Source organism: Salvelinus sp. IW2-2015, linkage group LG20 (genome assembly GCF_002910315.2).
Source record: "Salvelinus sp. IW2-2015 linkage group LG20, ASM291031v2, whole genome shotgun sequence".
In the NCBI taxonomy this organism is placed as follows: Eukaryota; Metazoa; Chordata; class Actinopteri; order Salmoniformes; family Salmonidae; genus Salvelinus; species Salvelinus sp. IW2-2015.
Window position 1 is genome coordinate 44,478,536 of NC_036860.1, and position 26,172 is coordinate 44,504,707.

General features: G+C 43.3%; 1 long non-coding RNA gene and 1 other non-coding gene across 3 annotated transcripts in view; one reads left to right on the forward strand and one right to left on the reverse strand.

Annotated features, from left to right (window-relative positions):
• Positions 1 to 4,045: 4,045 nt before the first annotated feature.
• LOC111981907 (uncharacterized) overlaps positions 4,046 to 26,172 on the reverse strand; it is an 82,470-nt gene continuing 60,343 nt past the window's right edge. For both annotated transcript variants that reach the window (XR_011481740.1, XR_011481739.1), the window contains 2 exons: positions 5,030 to 5,084; positions 4,046 to 4,476 (listed from right to left, as the gene is read on the reverse strand). This is a non-coding gene — a long non-coding RNA (uncharacterized lncRNA). The remainder of the gene's footprint in view (positions 4,477 to 5,029; positions 5,085 to 26,172) is intronic.
• On the forward strand, positions 24,054 to 24,108 carry LOC111982183 (U7 small nuclear RNA). Its single transcript, XR_002879694.1, has one exon. It is a non-coding gene; the product is annotated as a U7 small nuclear RNA (small nuclear RNA).

Here is a 26,172-nt window from a genome sequence, read left to right on the forward strand (position 1 = left end):
AAGGCTGGAGCTGCCGATTTCAAGGAGGGGGACACTAATCTTATACTTATAAGAAATCCCCCTATGCCCTCAGAAGAACCATTAAACAAGCATGCATCAATACAGGACTAAGATTGAATCCTATTACACCGACTCTGACGCTCGTCGGATGTGACAAGTCTTGCAAACTATTACGGACTACAAAGGGAAACCCAGTTATGAGCTGCCCAGTGACGCGAGCCTACCAGACAAGCTAAATTCCTTTAATGCTCGCTTCGAGACAAGCAACACTGAAGCATGCATGAGAGCACCAGCTGTTCCGGACGACTGTGTGATCACGATCTCCGTAGCTGATGTAAGCAAGACCATTAAACAGGTCAACATTCACAAGGCCGCGGGGCAAGATGGATTACCAGGACGTTTACTCAGAGCATGCTCGGACCAACTGGCTCGTGTCTTCACTGACATTTTTTTAACCTCTCCCTGACCAAGTCTGTAATACCTACATGTTTCAAGCAGACCACCATAGTCCCTGTGCCCAAGAAAGCGAAGGGAATCTGCCTAAATGACTACCTCCCCGTAGCACTCACGACGGTAGCCATGAAGTGCTTTGAAAGGCTGGTCATGACTCACATCAACACCATCATCCCGGAAACCCTTTACCCACTCAAATTCACACACCGCCCAAACAGAACCAAAGATGATGCAATCTCAACCGCACTCCACACTACCCTGGCAGAGAACTGGCAGTGTGGTGCCAGGACAACAACCTCTCCCTCAACATGAGCAAGACAAAGGAGCTGATCATGGACTACAGGAAAAGGAGGGTCGAACACGCCCCGATTCACATTGATGGAGCTGTAGTGTAGCGGGTCGAGAGTTAACGTCCTTGGTGTCCACATCACCAACCAACTATCATCGTCCAAACACACCAAGATAGTTGTGAAGAGGGCATGACAACACCTTTTCTCCCTCAGGAGACTTAAAGGATTTGGCATGGGTCACCAGATTCTCAAAAAGATTTACAGCTGCACTATCGAGAGCATCCTGACTGGTTGCATCACTGCTTGGTATGGCAACTGCTTGGTATCCGACCGTAAGGCACAACTGAGGAGGACAAGCTTCCTGCCATCCAGGACCGATATACTAGGCGGTGTCAGAGGAAAGACCAAAAAATTGTCGAAGACTCCAGTCACCCAAGTCATAGACTGTTCTCTCTGCTTCCGCACAGGAAGCGGTACTGGGGTGCCAAGTCTAGGTCTAACAGGCTCCTTAACAGCTTCTACCCCCAAGCCATAAGACTGCTGAACAATTCATCAAATGGCCACCCGGACTATTTACATTGACCCCCCCACCCCCTTGATTTTACACTGCTGCTACTCACTGTTTATTGTCTATGCATAGTCACTTTACCCCCATCTACATGTACAAATTACCTCGACTAACCTGTACCCCCGCACATTGACTCAGTACCGGTACCCCCTGTATATAGCCTCGTTATTGTTATTTTATTGTGTTATTTTTTTGTTTATTTAGTTCATATTTTGTTAACTCTTTTTCTTGAACTGCATTGCTTGTTTTTAAGAGCTTGTAAGTAAGCAGTTCACAGTAAGGTTGTTGTATTCGGCGCATGTGACAAATAATATTTGATTTGTTTTCCTTATATGAACTGTAATTCAGCAACAACAAAAAAAAATGAAATCGTTGCATGTTACATTATATTTTTGTTCAGTATATATGACCAGGGTTGAAAATATACAGTAGGCTATAGAAATCCCTAGAAATACCAAAAGACACAGACAAATGTGTAATATTAATCTGTTTATTTTCACACAATTTGTAATGACATTTTACACTGTTTGCATTCAATCATTTGCTTTCTTTATAACAATATTCTCAAAAATGTAAAACATTTATTTGAAAAAAAACATGTTTATGTACTAACATAATAAAATACTAAATATTGGACGAAATCATATGCTGTAAAGCTCAAGATATGACATATGTATCTCAAGAAGCATTACATTATCACTATATAGTCATAAAGGCTCTTACAAAGAAAAAAGTCAAAAGTACCAAACATTACCCAAACTCCCCTTGTGTGTTTGTGAGAGAGAATACATTTGTTCTTGCTTTTTGGATACATGATGTGCGCTTGACATAACGTCTCTAGTCGGGTGTTTAGGCATTAAAGGCCCAGTGCTCTTTGCTAAGAAGCACATTATTTTTCTTCTTGACCATTTTACTTTAAAAATAATCAGAGTAAGGTACGTAATTGTTACCCAGAAATTATATTTGATATTGAGAATAAAACAACTGCATTGGACCTTTAATACATATACAGCGCATTCGGAAAGTATTTAGACCACATGACTGTTTCCACATTTTGTTACGTTACAACCTTATTCCAAAATTGATTAAATTGTTTATTTTTCCACATCAGTCTTCACCCAATACCCCATAATGACAAAGGGAAAACAGTTTTAAAAAATGTGTGATTTTTTAAATTTTTAAACACATACCTAAGTATTCAGACCATATGCTATGAGACTCGAAATTGAGATCAGGTGCGTCCTGTTTCCATTGGTCATCCTTGATATGTTTCTATAACTTGATTGAAGTCCACCTGTGTTAAATTCAATTGTTTGGACATGATTTGAAAAAGGCACACACCTGTCTATATAACGTCCCACAGTTGACAGTGCATGTCAGAGCAAAAACCAAGCCATGAGGTCAAAGGAATTGTCCGTAGAGCTCCGAGACACGATTGTGTCGAGGCATAGATCTAGGGATGGGTACAAAAACATTTATTCAGCATTGTCCCCAAAAACATAGTGGCCTCCATCATTCTTATGAAGTTTGGAACCACCAAGACTCTTCCTAGAGCTGAGAGATGAGTTCCTCTGTGAGAGTTCCTCTGTGGAGATGGGAGAACCTTCCAGAAGGAAAACCATCTCTGCAGCACTCCACCAATCAGGCCGTTAGAGTAGCTAGACGAAAGCCACTCCTCAGTAAAAGGCACATAACAGTCCACTTGGAGTTTGCCAAAAGGCACCTAAAGACTCTCAGACCATGAGAAACAACATTCTCTGGTCTGATGAAACCAAGATTGAACTTTTTGGCCTGAATGCAAAGAGTCACGTCTGGAGGAAACCTGGCACCAATCCTACGGTGAAGCATGGTGGTGGCAGCATCATTCTGTGGCAATGTTTTTTCAGTGGCAGGGACTGGGAGACTAATCAGGATCGAGGGAAAGATGAACAGAGCAAAGTACAGAGAGATCCTTGATGAAAACCTGCTTCAGAGCGCTCAGGACCTCAGCCTGGGGTGAAGGTTCACCTTCCAACAGGACAAAGACCCTAAGCACACAGCCAAGACAATGCAGGAGTGGCTTCGGAACAAGTCTTTGAATGTCCTTGAGTGGCCCAACAAGAGTCCGGACTTGAAAGTGATCAAACATTTCTGGAGAGACCTGATAATAGCTGTGCAGCGATGCTCCCCATCCAACCTGACAGAGCTTGAGAGGATCTGCAGAGAAGAATGGGAGAAACACCCCAAATACATGTGTGCCAAGCTTTTAGCATCATACCCAAGAAGACTCAAGGCTGTAATTGCTGCCAAAGGTCCTTCAACAAAGTACTGAGTAAAGGGTCTGAATACTTCTGTAAATGTGATATTTTTTACTCGTTGTGTGCAAAACTGTCTAAAAATCTGTTTCTGCTTTGTCATTATGGGGTATTGTGTATAGATTGATAAAATGTAATCCATTATAGAATAAGGCTGTAACATAACAAAATGTGGAAAAAGTGAAGAGGTCTGAATACTTTCCGAATGCACTGTACACTTAGCACCTTTTTGTTTCTATCTAGAACCTAAAAGGGTTCATTGGCTGTCCCTATTGGAGAAACCTTTGACAAACTCTTTTTGGTTCCAGGTAGAACCCTTTCCACAGAGGGTTCTATATTGAACTAAATAGGGTTCTAGCTGGAACCAAAAAGGGTTCTCCTATGGGGACATTTGGAACCTTTTTTAAAGAGTTTTAGGTGTTGTGTGTTGTGTGTTGTGTGTGTGTGTGTGTGTGTGTGTGTGTGTGTGTGTGTGTGTGTGTGTGTGTGTGTGTGTGTGTGTGTGTGTGTGTGTGTGTTAGTGTCTGGACAGTGTACGGAGTGCGAAGGGTCAGGCGGTGCCTCACCCCAAAGCCCCTTGGGACATCTTGCCCTCCTTTCGCTTGTCCTCCTCTTCCCTCCTTCTCTCTTTCCTCCCTTTCTCTGCCTGTTCTCATTACCCTTACCTGCTGTCTTGCTCTCCTCTCATTTACTCTGTAGACCCGACTCTCCTCCTGCAGTCAGTTTAGCCCCAACCCAGTGGCCCTGTCGCCTGGGGAACAGCCACTGCATACCAATGACAAGGGTTAGAGAAGGAGAGAGTGTTCTGCTCTGCTCCGTCTCCCTTCAGCCACCCCGTCCCTTACACCTTGGCTACCTACTTCTCTTCGTCCTGGGGAAACAGAGACAGAGAGGGAGAAAGAGAGAGAGAGGGAGAGAGAGAACACAAGAGAGAGGGAAATAAAGAGTGAGAGGGAAAGAGAGGTAGATCAAAAAAGAGAAACAAGAAAAAAGAGAGAGAGGGAGATAGAGGCAGAGAGGGGGGACATACATCAGTGTTTTAAGTGACTGCAGTGGGACGGGGCAGACTAAAAGGTTGTCTGGTGTCTCCCTGTGCACAGTGGGCATCTAGATCTGCAGAGCCACATGCCCCAAACGACTCTGGCTAATTACCCAGCTCCAGGCTGTCTGTCTGGCAGAGCAGCAGCCAACACGCCTGACATTTCTACTGCCTCACGGCGAGACAATGCGCCATGTGGACCAAAATGGAGTAAAGTATAATTAAAACACAGAGACTAATATAATTTAAACACAGAGACTAATGTCTCCAAATGTAAAATAATAATATGGCGAAACTGAGGGTAAGGTTCGAGATGTTAATGAAGTAAATAGTGTTCTTATTCTTGGCAGACCTCAGCGTTACAGTGACTGTTATTTGGTTTTACCTGTGAGTGAGCATACACTGAGAGAGAAAGAGAGGGAGGGGGGGCTCCACAGTACCTAAACAAGAAAGGATAATGACAGCAATTAGTGAGAGAAGGAAAACCAGGAAAAAAGGATGTTAACAATGACTGGAGGACGAACATTTCAGGACCATTCCGGGTAAAAAAGTAATTTGGATTCATATATATGAGTCACACAAACATTCAGGCAGAGTAATTCACATCATAACCATTCAGTGTGTGAAATATAAGTTTATTTTTTCATTTTTAATTTGACCTTTATTTAACTAGGCAAGTCAGTTAAAAACAAATTCTTATTTTCAATGACGGCCTAGGAACAGTGGGTTAACTGCCTTGTTCGGGGGCAGAACGACAGATTTTCTCGTTGTCAGCTCGAGGATTCGATCTTGCAACCTTTCGGTTACTAGTCCAACGCTCTAACCACTAACCACTAGTCTACCTGCCGCCCCTGCCATGAAATATGAGTAAACAGATTGTGTGTCCATGTGACCAACTGTGCATGGGTTGGGCAGTGCAGTGCACTCGAGGAAACACAAGGAACTTCCTCTGTCATGATTTCTTTGTAGTGACACAAAGGAAGCCAGAATGCAGGATTTGTGTGTGTGTGTGTGTGTGTGTGTGTGTGTGTGTGTGTGTGTGTGTGTGTGTGTGTGTGTGTGTGTGTGTGTGTGTGTTGTGTGTGTGGTGTTGTGTGTGTGTGTGTGTGTGTGTGTGTGTGTGTGTGTGTGTGTGTGTGTGTGTGTGTGTGTGTGTGTGTGTGTGTGTGTATGAATGTGTGTTTGTGCAGGTCTGTGTGCAGTATCTCTGGGACTAAGTCTACAGTCTCTTTATTGACCACGTCCTTGCCGGGTAAAAGGTACATTCATTGGTCCAAGTGTCTGGTGGCCAACTAACCAACGGGTTAAAAGCATTTCTCTGTGGCGACACAGCCAAGCCAGCTGTAGGTCACATTCAAGTCCCAGAGTCTAATTATCCCAGCCAGTTGCGGTTCAATAACTCCAGCAAGCCTGCAGCCCAATACCGCGTTTCCGTGGCAACACCTCTGACGAAGTGAGAGGCAGGGAGGCAACCGTGGATGTGGGGAGGAGGGAGGGAATGGGGGGGTACCCAGCTAGAACACCATCATCGGCCGCACTTACATAGATAGAATGCACACATAACACACGCACATAGACATGCACTCACACATGCACGCACAGACACACACTCATGCAAACTTAAAGTGCCAGTGGACATGCTAAGGTCTTTTAGTGAACAATAACCATATATTCAATACCACTGTCTAGACATCAGTGTCTCTATACTCCATCCCTATGCCTGTGGTTAAAACGATGTCTCAGTGCAGCCAGAGGTAGATACTGTCCATTCGATAGTGTGTTCACACTCCAATGTTCATCTTACTGTAATGAACTTTATTCCTTGCCACCGCTGACCTGAGCATAAAAGGCAAAACTTGTCCCTTTGTGTTTTTGTGCTGTTGATTATGGTTATATTGTCTAAAGTCCTAAATGGTATATTGTCTTTAGCACTACATTACCCCCCAAATGGATTAAAACAGAAAATTACATTTGCTTTCATGGGGACGAACACCGGGGTGTGTGCGGGGAAGTGTCATTTGTGTGTTCAGGTGACTGGCTGGCTTCCTGCCGCAGTGTCTGGAAACTCAGACATAGTGCCCCCCCCCCCTCCCCCCGCCACACCCCGTGCCTCAGTGNAGTGGTCCGTCCCCTCCACCCCCCATACTCAACATGCAATCATACACACCTGCTGTTCCCCCCCATCTACCTGAGATAAGAGATCCGCTGAGCTGCAGCTCCACAATGCCTGACAATCAATGGTAGAAAACAAGACGATAATTCCTTTTAAATCCATCTGATTTCTGTGTCAACTCTGTCCAATCAAAATGTGCCCTCTTTAGAATAGAATGCAATCTTTTTCTTCACACACCATGGGTCCGTCGGCGAACACACTTTAATTTAGAATAATCTGGAACCAGGGTTTATCCACGGCTGGTCAGGGATGGAATCAATCTTTTCTGCTGTAAGAAACTGATGACTAACACAGAACATGGAACTACATATTGAAAGATATTTATGTAAGAAATGCCTTGATGAATGTGGTTCGCAGTATATCACACATTTTTGCTGAGCCAGAGAATCTGAATGCTGTACAAAATGTCACACTGGTTGTTAAATGGAAATAGAAATGGATAGATGGTTGGAGTTTCACTGAATACATTTATTGTGTCAGAGGCATATTTGATCTCCTTTTTGTTAAACTACACTATCCAGGCCTCTTCCTAAATGTCTGAATGCACAAATATGTATCCTAATATGTCCAATTCCAATCCATATTACTAGAGATTTATTTGGTTTAATTACTCTAAATCAGTGGTTCCCAACCTTTTTCGGTTACTGTACCACCAACTGAATTTTGCTCTACCCGAAGTACCCCTGAAGTACCCCCTCATGTGCATTTTACCAGTAAGCCTATGGTGTCATGAGTCTTCGGTTGTCACTAGTTACCACAGCCACATAGTCAAAATTGGCAATATATAAAAATAAAAATAAATGCATGATTTCTTAATTTAAGGTTAGTGTTAGGCATAAGGTGTGGTTAGGGTTAGGTTTAACATCAGATTTTAAGAAGATAAATTGTAGAAATAGGCAGGATTTAGCCATATGTATGACTGTGTCTGTGATTGTGGTAACAAGTGATTACCTAAGTGTCGCGCCCTGATCTGTTTCACCTGTCCTTGTGCTTGTCTCCACCCCACTTCCAGGTGTCGCCCATCTTCCCCAATTATCCCCTGGGTATTTATAACTGTGTTTTCTGTCTGTCTGGGCCAGTTTGTCTTGTTTGTTCAAGTCAACCAGTGGTTTGTCTCAGCACCTGCTTTTCTCCAGTTGCGCTCGTTTGCGTCCTGGTTTTGACCCTTGCTTGTCCTGACTCTGAGCCTGCCTGCTGCCCTGTGCCTTTGCCTTTACTCTGGATTACCGACCTCTGCCTTACCTGACTCTGAGTCTGCCTGCCATCCTGTACCTTCGCCCCACTACTCTGGATTATCGACCCCTGTCTGCCTTGACCTGTCGTTTGCCTGCCCCTGTTGCAATAAACATTGTTACTTCAACACAGTCTGCACTTGGGTCTTACCTGAAACCTGATACTAAGTCTTAGTACCCCTGGTTGGAAACCATTGCTCTATATGGCAAAATGGTAAGAGGGGATTTTGATAAATGACATAATAACACAATGTAGAACTGCTGTTGCTATGATCAATGGGAGAAATTACAAGACAGTATGTTTACCTCTTTAACTTGAGGACCCACCTCCACAGTGGTTCAATATATAATCTCATTACATAAAGTCAAAACCAGCTTCAGACAAGAGGTCTGTCCTATTGTACCTTCTGTCTATATTTGCTTCAAAGGAAGGAATTAGCATACCTCTTTATTTTACATAAATAATATAAACAATTGAGAAAACAATTGCTGATGTCTAATGATACAAATAAAGTGCAACAAGGTATGAGGTGGTTTCTTATTTGTCAGCACTGATAGTTTTTCCCTGCTCATTTTCAATGTTTTGTTTTCTTTGTTCATTTTCTTTTTGCAGAGTAAACAAACACTTCTCCATCAGAGGTCATCAACCTTCAACATATCAAAACGAGACGAGTGAGGGAGGGAGAGTTCATTGTTTGAATTGTGCATTGTCTAAATTTACAGGGATTTTACACTACATCTCAGAAACCTGCAATGTTTGAGCTATTCATTTATTTCAATGTGTCTGTCTTAAATTCTATCATTATCCCTCGTTCTCATTTGATGTTGTAGAATCCACTAAACAGAGGAAGACGATAGAGGAAGACCAAAGATATAATTCGCAACTTGTAGCCTGGAGATAACCAAAAGTCATATCCAAAATTCTCTTTTACTCTATTTTGGGATTCTCTCCATGCTGTAGTACAGTATTTTAGCCTTTGAGGCTACTGTACTGCATTTCAGTGCCAAAAAAATCCATCTAATTTGCACCAGTTTTTAATTGTAAAATGAACTTGAAATTTCACAAATGTTTTCTAGGGCTAGGCTATTCCCTATTGAACAGTGTTAAAGGCTAAAGCCCTGAGGGTTGCTGAGATGATTTCACTGTGTAATATATTTATGTATTGACTCCTTCAGATGAGGATATGGGCTGAGAAGAGCAGGGCAGCCAGCCTGCTTTGTTAGTGTTGTGGGAGCTAGCAGCCTAGCGCTGAGTTGAAGATTTCATCAGTGGGTTTCCTACGAGTGCTAGCTGCCTCCGTGCCTGCCAGGCTTCGCCACGTGTCAGACACATCCTAATAAAACTGTCTAACTGTTTTGTGGGCACCAGCTCTGCACTCGCTGCGTCGTGTCTGACTGCTTGGTATTCATGGGGGCATGGCACTCACTCCTTTAGCTGTTGCTGGGGGCTCTGTGGCACAGACACAGACTGATTAGTTGGCATCAGCACTGTTCACTATGAACACCAAACAGGGAGTAGATAGGGAAAAAACATAATTAGTGAGTGTGTGTGTGTGTGTGTGAGAGAGAGAGCGAGAGAGAGAGAGAAAAGAGAGAGAGAGCGGGCATAGAGAGAAAATCAATTGTTTTGAAACTGCATTTCTAATGTGGGTAATTTAGCAGAAATGTGTTTTTTATTAAAGCAAGCTGCATCGGGAAAAGCAGAAAGTTTAAAAAAAATAGGTCAGCTGTGAGGGTGAATGAATTTACACCTCTTTAACAGTGAGATCAGTGTTAAGGACAGGGGGAATTTGTATGAGTTTGTAATTGGATTGTCTTGGTCAAAAGTTATTTGATTTTGTATAGCGACATATAAGGTGTTTTCATTTGACATCCTATCTGAAATCTTCTCCATCTCCCTGAATTAAGATGAATTCCTGAGGGCCTTTCCTTTATTTCAAGGAAGTCGATAATTTGACATGGAATAAGGTTTTTAAAAAGCCTTTACACATGTATGAAACATGACTGAAATAAGTGAGGGCTAGAAATTCATCAACTATGCAATGCAAAATACTTAATTTATTTTATTTTTATTATAATATATAGGTAAACTGCTTGAACATCACCTAGTTTCCATAATAATCTTGTAGATCTTTATATATAATGTTGGTAAATAAATAAAACCAATTTAGAAAACAATATGGTAAACTGTTTACATGGATAAACAATGTTATGTGCTGAACAAAAGTGTATTATAATTCCATATAGTGTATAATTTATAGTGCAAACACAGTAATTCATAAAAACGGTTTATTTAAAAAAAAACGCTTTGTCTCATACAGTTAACATTGATGAAAGCAAATGTTTCCAATTGGAGAGTAATTGAAGAGTATTGTTATTCCTAAGTTCAGGTTTGCTGGGTTGTGGTTCTTAACATGTAATTGAGTCTTCAGGGGAACTTATTTCTATCAATTTAGTTTCACATCATAAAGCAGTTACAGGGAGGGTCAAATTAAAGCATGCTTTCAGATGACTTTATACATCATTGAAAGATGAACTTGAAGAAATATCTGTCTGCTATATTGTCAGGTCCATAATTATTGGCACAATTGATAAAGATGATAAAAAAAGACTGTTGGAAATAAATAATACAAATACTGAGCTATAATGCATGCAAATAAAGTGAAATTATATAATTTTTATACTAATACAACAAATAATCAAATACATCTCAAAAACAATTCAAAAAATTATATGAGTTTGGAGAACACATTAGGAGGGATCTTAGATCATCATCTTTCCAGATCCTTGATATCCTTCATGCGCTTATGGACTGCCCTCTTCATGTCACACCACAGGTTTTCAATGGGGTTCAAGTCCAGAGACTGAGATGGCCATTGCAAAATTTGGATTTTGTGGTCAATTAACCATTTCTTTGTGGATTTTGATGTGTGCTTGGGGTTTTTGTCTTGCTGGAATATCTGTCGGCGGTAAACCAGGTTTTTGGCTAAAATGTCCTGGTATTTGGTAAAGTTCATGATGCCATTGACCTTAACAAGGGCCAACAGGACCAGTGGAAGCAAAATAGCCCCATAACAAAGATGCACCACCATATTTTACTGTAGGTATGAGGTACTTTTCTGCATATGCTTCCGATTTTCGACACCAAACCCACCACTGGTGTGCGTGGCCAAGGGTTCTATTTTGATGTCATCTGACATGGCCAAGATCTTTGGCATCGAAAAAGAAAGCATATGCAGAAAAGTTCTTCATACACCTACGGTCAAATATGGTGGTGGATCTTCGATGTTATAGGACTATTTTGCTTCCACTGGTCCTGGGATCCTTGTTAAGGTTAATGACACCATGAACTTTACAAAGTACCAAGACATTTATAGCCTAAATAAACTAGTAATTTCATAAATAAAAAATAAATGAAATAGCTCAGGTCTTGAAAATATGGGCAACCCTTTCCCCCTCCGTATCCACAATGTGCGTAAATGAGGCCCATACAGATGACTTGCCTGTCGGTTTTTCCTCCCTGTACTCTCTTTCATTCAGTTTCTTCTTCGCATCAGCAAAGAATGACTCTGTTTCAGAAACTCACTTTATACAGACTAGGGGCTATGACTCTTTCCCGCTGCAGCGTCCTCCTCTCCCGTAACAAGTAGCCTATTTTACTCTGCATCATTTGCAGTGACTAGTTTTCATAAAGCGAATACCATTATGCAGTTTTGTCACAAAATTATATATTATTTTGACACATTAGGTTTGATGAAAGGGGAGCCCCTGACAATCATTTAAGATAATAAAATATAGGCTACATTACAGTAGACAAATAGAAAACAAAGAAAAAAATCTTTCTTCAATATAATAATTCAGAAGGTTAAACTCATAAAACTGTGGACAACATGGCTTTATTTTGTAGTCTTACTGTAGGCACGCCAGGCTGGAGTAGATGTGCTCAAAGATGCCCTCTGATGGTTCGCACAAGCATTAATGGCAGCAGTGGCTGACAGCAAAATACTATGACGTCACGCACTGTAACGTGCAGTACCGTACCGTGGCATACCGCAGTGTATCGCGATATGACGCAACTACTAAGTGAGGACCCACTGTAAGGGCGATCATACATTGTACACATAGGGATGTGAGCGAGTGCTAAATCGTTAGTAAAGCTCATCAAGAAAGAAACCTACGTTTTCATTTCACTACCAACAATGCTCTCTTTCGGTCCCCCTTCCTCATCCCACTTTTCTCTCTCTGTCTTCCACTTCCTCCCTTTCCCCATACATCCTGATGTGTGTAACATTGATGTCAGCAGCTGTTCCATCCCGACTCCACCCTTGGCAGGCACATTGGGTTGCTACTGTAGTCGTTCGTGCCCTCCGCCAGCGTCCCAAGAGCCTAACCCGTGATTTTTCATGAAGAGAGCTCACAAGTTAGGGTCTCAGGGAGCAGGAGAAGTACAACAGGGTCCTGGCACTGAGGAGCCGCACACGGTCAGTCAGTCGGACAGGGGTGTGAGCAGCATGGCACCCTTCTCTCACTACCACCACCCCTTGGTGCCTCCCTCCTGCCCCAAAACCACCTCCACGTGTCTGTCTGGCCAGTGTCCTGTCCGTTCTGACCGCTTGGGTAATGTGCCAAAAGGCTTCGTCAAACAACAGTCGCCTGCTGTGGAAGAAAAAAATCCCTATTTATCCCCTCCTTCACTGCAGATAACTTATTCCTTCATTTCAGAGAGCTCAAGTAAAAGATAAGCTGAATGGTCCGCACACAAAGAAAGGCATAGACAGACGTATCAGAACACACAAACGCCACAAACACAATAAACTGTAACACCACAGCAACAAGATAATAATAGCAGAGACAAAGATGAAGAAGGAGATATGAGAGAGGTCAAAGAGAGGAAAAGAGAGGAATAAGGTTCGCTAGAGACGATCAGAGTTACATTTTCCACGTCGCAGGGCAGAGCCAGCCTCAGACAGGCGAGCCAGCACTCTGCGCTAACTAGCCTTTGTGCTAGCAGAGGAAAGCCCCCCAGCCAGGCAGACAGTCTTGCCTCTTTGTCCTCTGAGCGTTGACATGCACGCGGATCATCAGTCTACATCTCCCTCTCCCCCTTGGGATGAATGGCCCCAGTGCTGACCACTGCACCGGACCCTCCAACCCGTCGCCTGCACTGACCACTGCTGATCACCACAGCCACCGCCAGGGAGGAGAGCTGACCACCTGACGGCCCCAGTCTGAGGGCTTCCATTACGGGGGTGACCGGAGACTCTAACCCCCCCCTCCACGGATAGCCTCAGTCATAAATGAAATAATAAGAAAATGTATCATTACGTGACGCCGCCCCACTCTCTTGGCTGACCAGCTTTTGCGGAAGTGGCAGGTAAAAAGCGATACTAACCAGAGTAAGATAATAACAAAAGAAACACAGAGCAGAGCATCTTCCAGAACTCGTGCTCCCCCACTCCACGCCTCTAACTGCACCCCCCTCCCCCCTTCACACACACTGCTGTCTCTACTGCTAACAGTCTCCCCCTGCTTACACCCAATCCCCCTCGCCCCACTGCCATGGTGGYGAGCTCTGCACGGTACAGAAATAAGTTGTCACCACCACAGAGCTGAACAAGAAGCCACATTCAGTCACAGAGCTTCCCTCTCATCACAAATACAGAGTTCAGACACACACAGAGTACAGACACAGGCGGTGGTAACCAGAGCCACACAATCATATTGCCATGAAAGAAACCAAACTGCCCTGTCATGAATCTTAACAAAGCACCGCAGCCAAAACATTTACATGTCATTTTCACCCCTTGTTCACCCTACACAAACCCTCCTCACCCCTCCCCCTCCCAACTCCTCCCACTAATAGTTAGATAGATGCCTTTTTCAGGGGAACGCGGAGCAAAGCGGACGCTTCCGGAAACGCGAGTGTTCTTTCTGTCGCCTCACACTCCTCCGTGTCTGTGCCGACTACGCCTCTGTCATCTATCTTAAAGCGAGGGATGAGGGGGAAAAGGAGAGAAAAAGTAGCAGGGAAAAAAGAAAAACAGAAAGGGAGATGCTGAGGAGTCCGGGGCTGAGCCAGACGCAGGTCAGTGAGGTGGGACACCTCTCCTCCCCCTTCCCCCCCCCCCCCCCCCCCCCCCCCCCCTCTCCTCCCCTCACCACTTGCATCATCAGCTCCATCTCACCTCCCCCCTTAGGCTCCAGGACCACCAGCCGTGTCGTGACAGTGATCTACCCTGTTTTTTTTCCACGTAGGTCCAACACCAACACCACAGTGACAACAGGGCCATCACAAGAAAATGGTGATGCCAAAACATTTCGTCTCCCAAAACACTGCCCACATGCTATTCCCATCACCCCCTCCTCCCCATCCCCAGGTCTCTACCTGTCTGCTCGTTTCTGTGACTCCCGTCTGTGGCTGCTCACTCGCCCAGAGTGGTACTACGCTACAGCAGCGGGAGTCTGCAGCTATAGCCCTCCCTCTCTCTCTCTCTTTCTCTCTCTCACTCCCATACAACCTCGGTTGGCGCACAYGTTCCACCTGTGCTGATGATCAATTCCAACGCCTGGCTGGTTGGCCAAGGAGCAGGATGCTCTAAAGTGTCTCATGCTGTCACACAACAGACACACAACACAAGGCATACTGACATATAACACAGAGTACGGACGCCATCACAGACATGTAAACACAAAACTCAGACACAACGGTAGTTGTACGACAGTACTCGACAAAACAGTAGTACACAGACAAATTGACAGGGACAACAGACCAAAAACTCCTAGAGACTCTGTCGCAGTCCCCCAACACACAAGATACAGACACCGACAGACAATGACAGGGTCACCTAACACTGAAAACTGACACTGTCATAATATTATGACCTAAGCGCTGAAGCGTGCACACCGACAGATGACAGTCTGACAGGACTGTATTTCATCAGTCAGACCATACAAAGTATACCATAATAGCTTAAAAAAAATATTCAATAGATGCTCAATTAACAGCATACACCTATAGAGATGCTGAATGACACACAAGCAGAGAAAAATCACAGAAATCACAGCACATGATTGTTTGTGAGATTCTCTGCTTGGGTAGGTTTTGGACAGAAGTGGCTATCTGTTTCTCTCTTTCTAGCAGCCCGTCTATGCCCTTAAGACTCCACACCACATCCACACTACAGTGCTGCAGTTAATAAAGGAGGACCTTTAGCAAAAATATTCCGTCATACTGTAGACTCCCTGCTGAATACTGATTAGTTAGAGACATATAGTCTCACATAGGCTATCTGTACGTCTTTGTCCTGCACACTCCAACAGCGTTCAAGCTTCACTGTCCTCCCCATCCGAAACACTAAAATTATGCAAGACACAGCAAATGGAACAAAGTCATAAGACAGAGCAAAACAAAGGAACAGACAACGTGTTTTTTTTCTCTATCTGAATGAGATCTGCCCTTGGCAGGTCATCCTAAACTCAGAGCCCCCGATCTATCAACCTGAACACCCTGGATGGATTAGGGTTGCRACCCCGTACGACAAAGAGGGGAAAGGTAAAGGGGGCCTGCAAATATCATAATTGATTGGTTAYTTGCTTTTATTCAAAACTGCAAAAACCCCACGTCATGGCTTTGCTGCAATGCAGAGATCCTTCAGAAGAATCACTCTGGTGCTTCACACACAGGCATCTGTATTTGAGCTCAGAACAAGGTCAAGACTAAGAACGTCAACAGTTAAAAAAATATGCTATATTACATTATCTTCCTCCTGTAGCCAACGTCACTACCATGGCAAGGTTGAAGTCTATATGCGAGTGGGTAAGGGTTAGTCCATTGGCTCATAGCAGGCCTGGTGATGGCGATGGTGATGCTGGGGGTAGGGGTGTATGAGAGAGGGGAGAGAGAACAACGGGTGGGAGGAAGAAGGGGAGAGAGAATGAGGGGAGGAAGGGAGAGGGGAGAGAGGACTGGTGATCAATCAGCTTCATTACAGCCGTGTCACTGTAAAGTCTAGAGCTACCGCTGCCCCGCCTCGCAACACACACACACACGTACACACACCACCGTGCTTCCTTAGACGCTCCAATCAGCGAAGAGCTAACACCCCTCCAACACACACACGGCTAGACATCACGCTTTGACCCTCCTCTCCTTCCCCCTCCTCCTATTCCCTCTCCTCCCGTTTCCCCATATCCTCTCCATTTTTCTAGTCTAGACTGTATAACGAATCTTGGAATACCACGGTTGGTCATTTTTTTACTGGCTGAGGAAACGTGTACAATGTCATAAACACGAATGACCCTGGTTTGTCTTTAATAAGTTAAAGTAAAAATCTAAAGGATGAAGGAATGTGAGTAGCAGGCTGGTACAGTAAATACATCTCCTCAAGCCTCTATGATGCAGCACTGATATAAAAGAGAATGTTGTCATGACAGGAGTACAATGATTTACACCACAGAAATAACCAGACTGTTCTATGTCTCAAAGATCCCCAAAAAGAGCTTGCAGCAGAAGGCAGTGCAGACAATGACTTTGAGAACCATTATGCACTATCAAAACGCTATGACACCACCCATTTTACAATAAGTCTGAAATCAGATGACGGTGTCTTACGACACGCGTCAATCACGCAGGCAGGCAGGCAGGCAGGCAGGCAGGCAGGCAGGCAGGCAGGCAGGCAGGCAGGCAGGCAGGCAGGCAGGCAGGCAGNCTTTGGACAACCAGGAAGAAATAGTTTTGTCAGTTCTCTCTAAGTTCCATGACATTGTAAGGAAAAGACTTAATATGAATCAATGTCCAATTTAAGATTTAATTTAATTTAAGATTGTTCTGTCTTCCACATGGAAACACTCAGTGACCGGTTTTAATTAAATTAATTCCTGTTGTTTTCTATTGTACCTGCTAAGGAGAGCGCAGAGACGAATAGCTTATTGCAGGAAGTGATGCACACAAACACACACACAGACAGACAGACAGACAGACAGACAGACAGACAGACAGACAGACAGACAGACAGACAGACAGACAGACAGACAGACAGGCAGACAGGCAGACAGGCAGGCAGGCAGGCAGGCAGGCAGGCAGGCAGGCGGCACCAGTGGTGGCGAACAGGGAATGTGAGTAGCACAGTGGGGGGCGGGGGAGGCCAGAGATTGAGATGCACAGCGCCTCCCTAGCCTTTCCCTCCTCTCATCAGCCAGCGGGACATTAATGACAATCATGTCTTGTCACACTAGCTGACTGGCAGTCGAGGCGGGCGGGCTGGTGGGACCAGTCAGAGGACCCTGCCCTTGCCCCTGCTCTTCTCRATCAATACCATTGATCTGTCCCAGGGGTCAAGGGGCAAGAGCATATCGATAGGGGAGAGTGGCTGACGCAGCAGCAGGCCGAGGAGGATGAGAGGATAGGAGGGGGGGCTGAATGAATCCAGACAGATCAATGACACACCCGTCTGCCATGGATGTGTTATGGTTATTCATTTGCCATTAAACTAATCACATTAAGGGGATATCTCGTCTTAAGGAAAAATACTAGCAGCCATGCAGAGACCTCACCAAATCACAGTCTGCTACAACCATATGAAGTGGGGAATTTGTAGAGAATTAGTAGCTACCTGTCTGGCCTGTGACAGCAGTGGCAGGATCTAGTCCCTCATGTTTTTATTTTCTATCAAAGTCTCTGGTGTTTACTGAGGGCAGAACCAGCAGACATTTGGCCTTGTTGAAATGGCCCTCACTCAGACAAAAGCATTAATTAATTGAATTTGCTTATGTGTGTGTGTGCATGGGTATTATATCCAACAATAGACTTACTGAAAATACTCAAGATACACTTCTCTTAATAGGGTTGATTTTTTTACACATGCGTAGTGGCAAAAAAATATTTCACAACGATGACATCAAGAGGTCAACATTACTTTTGCTAATGCAGCTGGACCTGGCTTAAATTAAGAGAGATTTGATATTCCCACATTTCATTCCTGTGTACAGATGACATAAAATTGAGGGTCCTCGCTATCTCGGTTCCTTGGGATGTCCCTACCACATTGAAGTGTACATGTAAAATTGTTAAGGTAAGGATTAGAGCTAAGGTTAGGGTTAAGGTTAGGGCTTAGGGTAGGGACATCCCAAGGATCCCGGGATAGCACAGCAACAACCTTAAATTGRTATGTGGCAAGAAATAAAGATAACTTGTTTTGATGGTAAGTTGCATTTCATAAGAAGACAATTACATGCCTCCTCCCTAATATAATTTGCTTGGAAAACATTTCATCTTTACAATTTTGCCTGGCATGACACAAATTAAGTCAATAAATTCTGCTAGCATGACCTAGGATGCAGGATATATCCTTAATACAATGAAATCAGTCCAAGGATCTTGGAGCAACTGGCCTGTTACAGAGCTCTCTCAGTCAGTGTGCTGTTCTGTTAAGGAGGCCTTGGTTGGTACAGTGAAAGCATAATCTCTCTTTCCCCAAGTCTCTCCTTTCCTATCTAATCCCATGATTTATTTGTCCAACCATCCCATAAATGGAGGCGCAGCTGGAACCAATGACTCCTACCCTGCTTGGCATGGCCGCTGAGCCAGCTGGACCAGGGAGCGCTGAGGCAGCAGAATTCTCCAGGACCACGGTCCTCTTCGCCTCGGCCCCACTAGTTAGCTACATCTGGACGACCCATTCAGTTCAGAGGTGAGGAAAGATGGAGAAAAACTGAACTCTTAAAATAAACTCTGGGCTCCGGCCCAACGCAGCTTGGCTCCTCTAGTCTGTTTAATAACTGTGTGTGGAGGGTTGAGGAGGAACAGTATGAAGCCAACCAAGGCTTTTGAGTACCTGGCTGTAATTTGGAAAATGTACGTGTATAGTACATACTACAACAGAATTATATTTGTTTCTGAAAAACTCAAGTGAAAAGTGAGAAGATAGATCAACAAAAAATGTGTCTATAAATTGGGACTGGAATTAAGACATACAGTATTTCACGTTAGGTCTCTTCCAAAAATTCAGACATGGTTAATTGAACGTTCTACACATCATTCAGAACATGAACCTAGATCCTTTCACTCAGTCTGAGCCCCAGAGGGCCAGACTGACTGAAGTGCAGCACTATAGTGGTTGACTTGACAGAGCAGAGCAGTCACCACACAGAGATCCCACCCCAGTAGGAGAGTCAGCTAGGAGGCCCCATGCAGATAAAAGGCCCTTCCTCTTGGGGTTTCCAGGGTTTTAGCAGGATCAAGCTAAACAACACACTGTCAACCTGTTGGCATTGTGAGTCGTCTGGGGCTGAGGGGGGTCGTTGAGCCTACATGGAGAGGCCTCTCACGCTCTGCCATTGAACACCCATTAATATCACTCTGCATTTGTTTGGACCCTAATTGATAGCTGCTAAGTCCCTTTCACTGGGCAGCCTGTGTTGATAAGAGGCTCCATCAGCTGAGAGGCTCTCGGAGGCCCTATAGGCTAGCTGTTGAGATACTGCTGCAGGGCTGTGGTTCTGGGTGGAGCAGGCTGCTCCAAGTAACTGGAAGGTTCTGTCAGGCTAGGTCCGTTATGGGTTTAGTACTATGTTTGAAAGGCCCCTGGTCTTTACCAAGACATCTTGATCAAGACATCTTGGTCTCGCTGTAATGATAGTGTTTTGGTATTGGTAAAGCCGTGAATAGCAAACCAAAGTATGAATAAAGTCATAGTGGATTGGATAGCTAAGGTTGAGTTGGAGTGCGAATCTGACTCCCACATCCACTCTAGAATGGAGAGATGCTTTCCAACTACTGACAGTGCAAGTGAAAGAGACAATAATATCCAACGATACCATAACAGCGGTGTACTATATATGAGAGGTTTACATTACAGTATCACCAATCAACAAAGCCAAAAAACAATGACATGGTGCTCTGATGAAGAAAGGAATTACAGCAACACCCTCTTGCTTTCAAATCAAACTTTATTTGTCACGTGCCGAATACAACAGGTGTAGACCTTAACGTGAAATGCTTACTAACAAGCTCTTAACCAACAATGTAGTTCAAGAAAAAGTTAAGAAAATATTTACTAAATAAACTAAAGTAAAAATAATTGAAAAAAATAACACAATAAAAGGTACAGGAGGTACCGGTATCGAGTCAATGTGCGAGGTACAGGGTTAGTCGAGGTAATTTGTTCATGTAGATAGAAGTAAAGTGACTATGTACAGATAATAAACAGCAAGTAGCAGCAGTGTAAAACAAGGGGGGGGGGGTCAATGTAAATAGTGCGGGTGGCAATTTGATACATTTTTCAGCAGTCTTATGGTTTGGGGGTAGAAGCTGTTAAAACTTCTCTAGGATAGGGGGCAGCATTTTCACGTTTGGATGAAAAGYGTACCCAGAGTAAACTGCCTCCTACTCAGTCCCAGATGCTAATATATGCATATTATTATTAGTATTGGATAGAAAACACTCTGAAGTTTCTAAAACTGTTTGAATCATGTCTGGGACTATAACAGAACTTATTTGGCAGGCAAAACCCCGGGGACAAACCATTCAGATTTTCTTTTTTTTGAGTTCACTCTCTTTTCAATGTGTTTTCATTGGGAATCCAGATTYCTAAGAGACCTTCCTGCAGTTCCTATCGCTTCCACTGGATGTCAACAGTCTTTAGAAATTGGTTGAGGTTTTTCCTTTGAGAAATTAAGAAGTAGCCATGTTCAGAATGAGGCTCCAGTGAAATGTACTGTTTGTTAGAGGCGCGTGACCAGAAAGCATGCTACACATTGTTTTCCTCCGGTATTGAACACAGATCATCCCGTCTTCAATTTTATCGATTATTTACGTTAAAAAATACCTAAAGTTGTATTACAAAAGTAGTTTGAAATGTTTGGACAACGCTTACAGGTAACTTTTGAGATATTTTGTAGTCACGTTGTGCAAGTTGGAACCGGTGTTTTTCTGGATGAAACGAACCAAATAAATTGACATTTTGGATATATATCGACGGAATTAATCGAACAAAAGGACCATTTGTGATGTTTATGGGACATATTGGAGTGCCAACAGAAGAAGCTCGTCAAAGGTAAGGCATGAATTATATCTTTATTTCTGTGTTTTGTGTAGCGCCTGGAAGGTTGAAATATGATGGTCTGGTGATTGTTAGCTGGGGTGCTATCCTCAGATAATAGCATTGTTTGCTTTCGCCGTAAAGCATTTTTGAAATCTGACACGTTGGCTGGATTCACAACAAGTGTAGCTTTAATTTGGTATATTGAATGTGTGATTTCATGAAAGTTTAATTTAATAGTAATTTATTTGAATTTGGCGCTCTGCATTTTCACTGGATGTTGGCCAGGTGGGACGCTACCGTCCCACATATCCCAGAGAGGTTTGAGGAGCCTTTTGGTTCTAGAGTTGGCGCTCCGGTACCGCTTGCTGTACGGTAGCAGAGAGAACAGTCTATGACTTGGGTGACTGGAGTCTTTAACAATTTTTGGGGCTTTCCTCTGAAACTGCCTAGTTTATAGGTCCTGGATGGCAGAAAGCTTGGCCCCAGTGATGTACTGGGCCGTACGCACTAACCTCTGTAGCACCTTACTGTCAGATGCCGAGCAGTTGCCATACCAGACGGTGATGCAACCAGTCAGGATGCTCTCAATGGTGCAGCTGTATAACTTTTTAAGGATCTAGGGACCAATGGCAAATATTTTCAGTCTCCTGAGGGGGAAATGGTGTTGTTGTGCCCTCTTCACGACTGCCTTGGTATGTTTTGACCATGATAGTTCATTGGTGATGTGGACACCAAGGAACTTGAAACTCTCGACTCTCTCCACTACAGCCCTGTTGATGTTAATGGGGGCCTGCTCGGCCCTCCTTTTCCTGTAGTCCACGATCAGCTCTTTCGTCTTGTTCACAATGAGGGAGAGGTTGTTGCCCTGGCACCACACTGCCAGGTCTCTGACCTCCCTATAGGCTGTCTCATCGTTGTCGGTAATCAGGTCTACCACTGTTGTGTCATCAGCAAACTTAATGATGGAGTCGTGTTTGGCCACGCAGTCGGGGGGAACAGGGAGTACAGGAGGGGACTAAGCACGCACCCCTGAGGGGCCCCAGTGTTGAGGATCAGCGTGGCAGACGTGTTGTTGCCTAGCCTTACCATCTGGGGCAGCCCGTCAGGAAGTCCAGGATCCAGTTGCAGAGTGAGGTGTTTAGTCTCAGGGTCCTTAGCTTAGTGATGAGCTTTTTGGGCACTATGGTGTTGAACGCTGAGCAGTAGTCAATGAACAGCATTCTCACATAGGTGTTCCTTTTGTCCAGGTGGAAAAGGGCGGTGTGAAGTGCGATTGAGATTGCATCATCTGTGGATCTGTTGGGGCGTTATGCAAATTGGAATGGGTCTAGTGTATCCGGGATGATGCTGTTGATGTGAGCCATGACCAGCCTTTCAAAGCACTTCATGGCTACCAACGTGAGTGCTACGGGGCGGCAATCATTTAGGCAGGTTACCTTCGCTTTCTTAGGCACAGGGACTATGGTGGTCTGCTTGAAACATGTAGGTATTACAGACTCTGTCAGGGAGAGGTTGAAAATGTCAGTGAAGACACCTGCCAGTTGGTCCACGCATGCTTTGAGTGCACATCCTGGTAATCCGTCTGGCCCCACAGCTTTGTGAATGTTGACCTTTTAAAGGTCTTGCTCACATTGGCTACCGAGAGCGTTATCACAAAGTCGTCCAGAACAGCTGGTGCTCTCATGCATGCTTCAGTGTTGTTTGCCTCGAAGCGAGCATAAAAGGTATTTAGCTCGTCTGGTAGGCTCGCGTCACTGGGCAGCTCGTGGCTGGGTTTCCCTTTGTAGTCCATAATAGTTTTCAAGTCCTGCCACATCCGACGAGCGTCAGAGCTGGTGTTGTAGGATTCAATCTTAATCCTGTATCGACGCTTTTCCTGTTTGATGGTTCGTCTGAGGGCGTAGCGGGATTTCTTATAAGCATCCGGATTAGTGTCCCGCTTTCAGTAAATTTCTAATTCAATATGAAATGTACTATAGACTAAGAAAATGGATCCACATATGCATTTTGTTCTCCTTTGTGGTGATCCGACTCATTTTCCAAGCTGTGACCGACTGCCAGAAAGAAAGAGAGAGCCAGAATCAGAGCCCTGATCTTAGTAGACAGACCTTCCAAGGCTGGGGCAGGTTTAAACCACAGACCAGACCGCATATCACTACTCCTCCCCATCGTCATTGTAGGGGACAAGGGTCCATAGATTATAACTAAGTCTCAGTGCATGGAAACATACAGACGGTTCCCTCCCATGCTGAATAGTTTAAACATTACAGCAGTCTGTCTGTCTGCTGAAGCAGTTTGGGGAATGGCCTTGGTTCCAGGCAGGTAGTTAGGTGGGATAATCAAGCCCCTAAACCCCTTGAGAAAGGCACTTAAYCTGGTTGAACCTGGGAACTATATTCTGCAGTGCAAATGGATATGTAATGAAAGCTGTGGGCGATGTCAGTTGTTTTCTGGAACAAAAGCATCTGCTAAACAGAGAATCTCAGATTTATTATGATTATTACATTTCATACTTGATGTTTATGTCCAACCATCTGGGCCTCAAAGTGTGGCTGGGATTCGCCGCTCAGCTCACAGGAGATTGGTCGTGATAATGTCAACCTACATGAACAAATACTTACTATATAATTCTGTAGTATACTGTAGAATATATACTACACTGTAGCATCCCTCGATCATGTGTAGTAATTACTATAGAACACTGTAGTATACTGTAGAATACTACAGTTAATACTACAGTATACTACAGTCTGCAAAAAACACTACAGTAATGTCTGAAACAAGTTGTTTTACTATAGTAATACTACAGTATTTAATTTGCATATACCCCCCATATCCCAATTTGTGCCGCCCATAAGTGAAAAACCTACATGCCAAGAGTAGACCATATTGTGTTCCCTACAGGTTATAGAAAAGAGCAGAAGCTCTGTACTATCCATTCCAACCGCAGTCCAAGAGGTTATGGACAATTTGCTCTTTTAGTATTTGTCCAGTAGGTTCCCTCAAGGAGAAAGCCCCCACTTATATGTCAAAGATAATAAAACAAAAACACTATAGTAAATAATACAGTTGCCTATACTACAGTCTGCAAAAACACTACAGTAATTATTATAGTATATGCTACAGTTTTTTTTACTATAGTAATACTACAATAGTACCATAGTATGCTACAATAATATCTGCAAAACACTATAGTAAATACTACAGTATACTACAGTCCACAAAACACTACAGCTGTGTTCAAATACCCATACTAACATACTTACTATACTATACTACATACAATGAGACTGCAATTTCATCGGTTAACAAATTAGCAGTAAATCAATTCGTTTCTAAGTAATGCTTAATTATAAACAACTGATAAGATCTTACATTCATACAGAAATACAAATGCAAAGACCCTCAAAAACACCAGAGGAAATGGCAATGAAAGGGAATTGTGTAACAGATACCTGTACTCAAACATTCTTGAAAACCTCATTTACGTAACAGTCTCATACTGTTTTACAAAGCATCTGTACTATTTGTTCATTTTATTATACTGTAAATGAACAGTCTCCTTTCAGTTGAGTGTACTAGTGCTTTGACTGTCTACCGGAAGTTGATGCTGTTGCTATACAACTTCTTGCTAGTTTGTTAGCATAGCTAACAAATTACTAGCCAGACATCTTACGACTTATTTGTYCATTGAGAATGCACAATGACTATACCACTTAGCTTAGCTAAGAATGACGTGAATAATCAAGTCAATAAACATTGGGTAGTTAGTTAGATAGCATATAGTTAATACTGGCAAGTTGGATGCACAAGTAGTCAACTAACGTTAGAACAGTAGCTAGCTAACAAACCGGTACATAAAAGCAACTGCTGTAATGATATGCGGTTCATAAGGCTAGCGTAGCAAACAAATTGTCAGACAACATAACGTGTAACGTAACTTATTTGAAAAGGCATTACTTTATTACATTGCTGAACATTTTCTTAACATTTGTCATAATTAGTTAAAAACTTCTTAAGACTAGGGGGAGACATTTACACTTTTGGATGAATTGGTGCCCAAATTAAACGGCCTCGTACTCTGTTCTAGATCATATGATATGCATATTATTATTACTATTGGATAGAAAACACTCTGAAGTTTCTAAAACTGTTTTAATTATATCTGTGAGTAAAACAGAACTCATATGGAAGGCAAACTACCAAACAGGAAGTGAAAATTCGGAAATGGGTCGCTGTGAAAGGCATCACCTATTCAAATGCCTTATATTTATGGATCTGTATGCACTTCATACGCCTTCCACTAGATGTCAACAGGCAGTAGAACGTGGAATGAAGCGTTTAGCCTGATGTGGGACCGAATGAGAGCCTTTGAGTGACAGGTCAGGCATATTGCCAGTTCTTGCCACGCACATTGGGAATGTCATGTCCTTGTCTGCAATGCGTTATATAGACATGAAGAAATGCTCCGTCTGGGACGTTATTGGATATATATGAGAAAAACATCATGAAGATTGATTCTCAACTGAGTTTGACCAGTTTATTCGATTTGTAATATCACTTTTTGAAGTTTTCGTTCATTAGCGTAAAGTTCTATGACACGTGAACTACACATGCTAGCCAAAGTTGCTAATTCGACAGAAGTAATGGACATTATAAAACAAAAAAACGATTTATTGTGGAACTAGGATTCCTGGCACTGCATTCTGATGAAAGATCATCAAAGGTAAGGGAATATTTATGATGTAATTTCGTATTTCTGTTGACTCCAACATGGCGAGAATGGCTGAGCGCTGTCTCAGATTATTGCATGCTGTGCTTTTTACTAAAGTTATTTTTTAAATCTAACACAGCGGTTGCATTAAGAACCAGTGTATCTTTAATTATATGTTAAACATGTATCTTTCATCAAAGTTTATGATGAGTATTTCTGTATTTCACGTGGCTATCTGTAATTACTTTCGCTATTTTGGAGCCATTTCTGAACATGGCGCCAATGTAAAACCACGATTTGTGGCTATAAATATGCACATAATCGAACAAAACATAAATGTATTGTATAACATGATGTCATATGACTGTC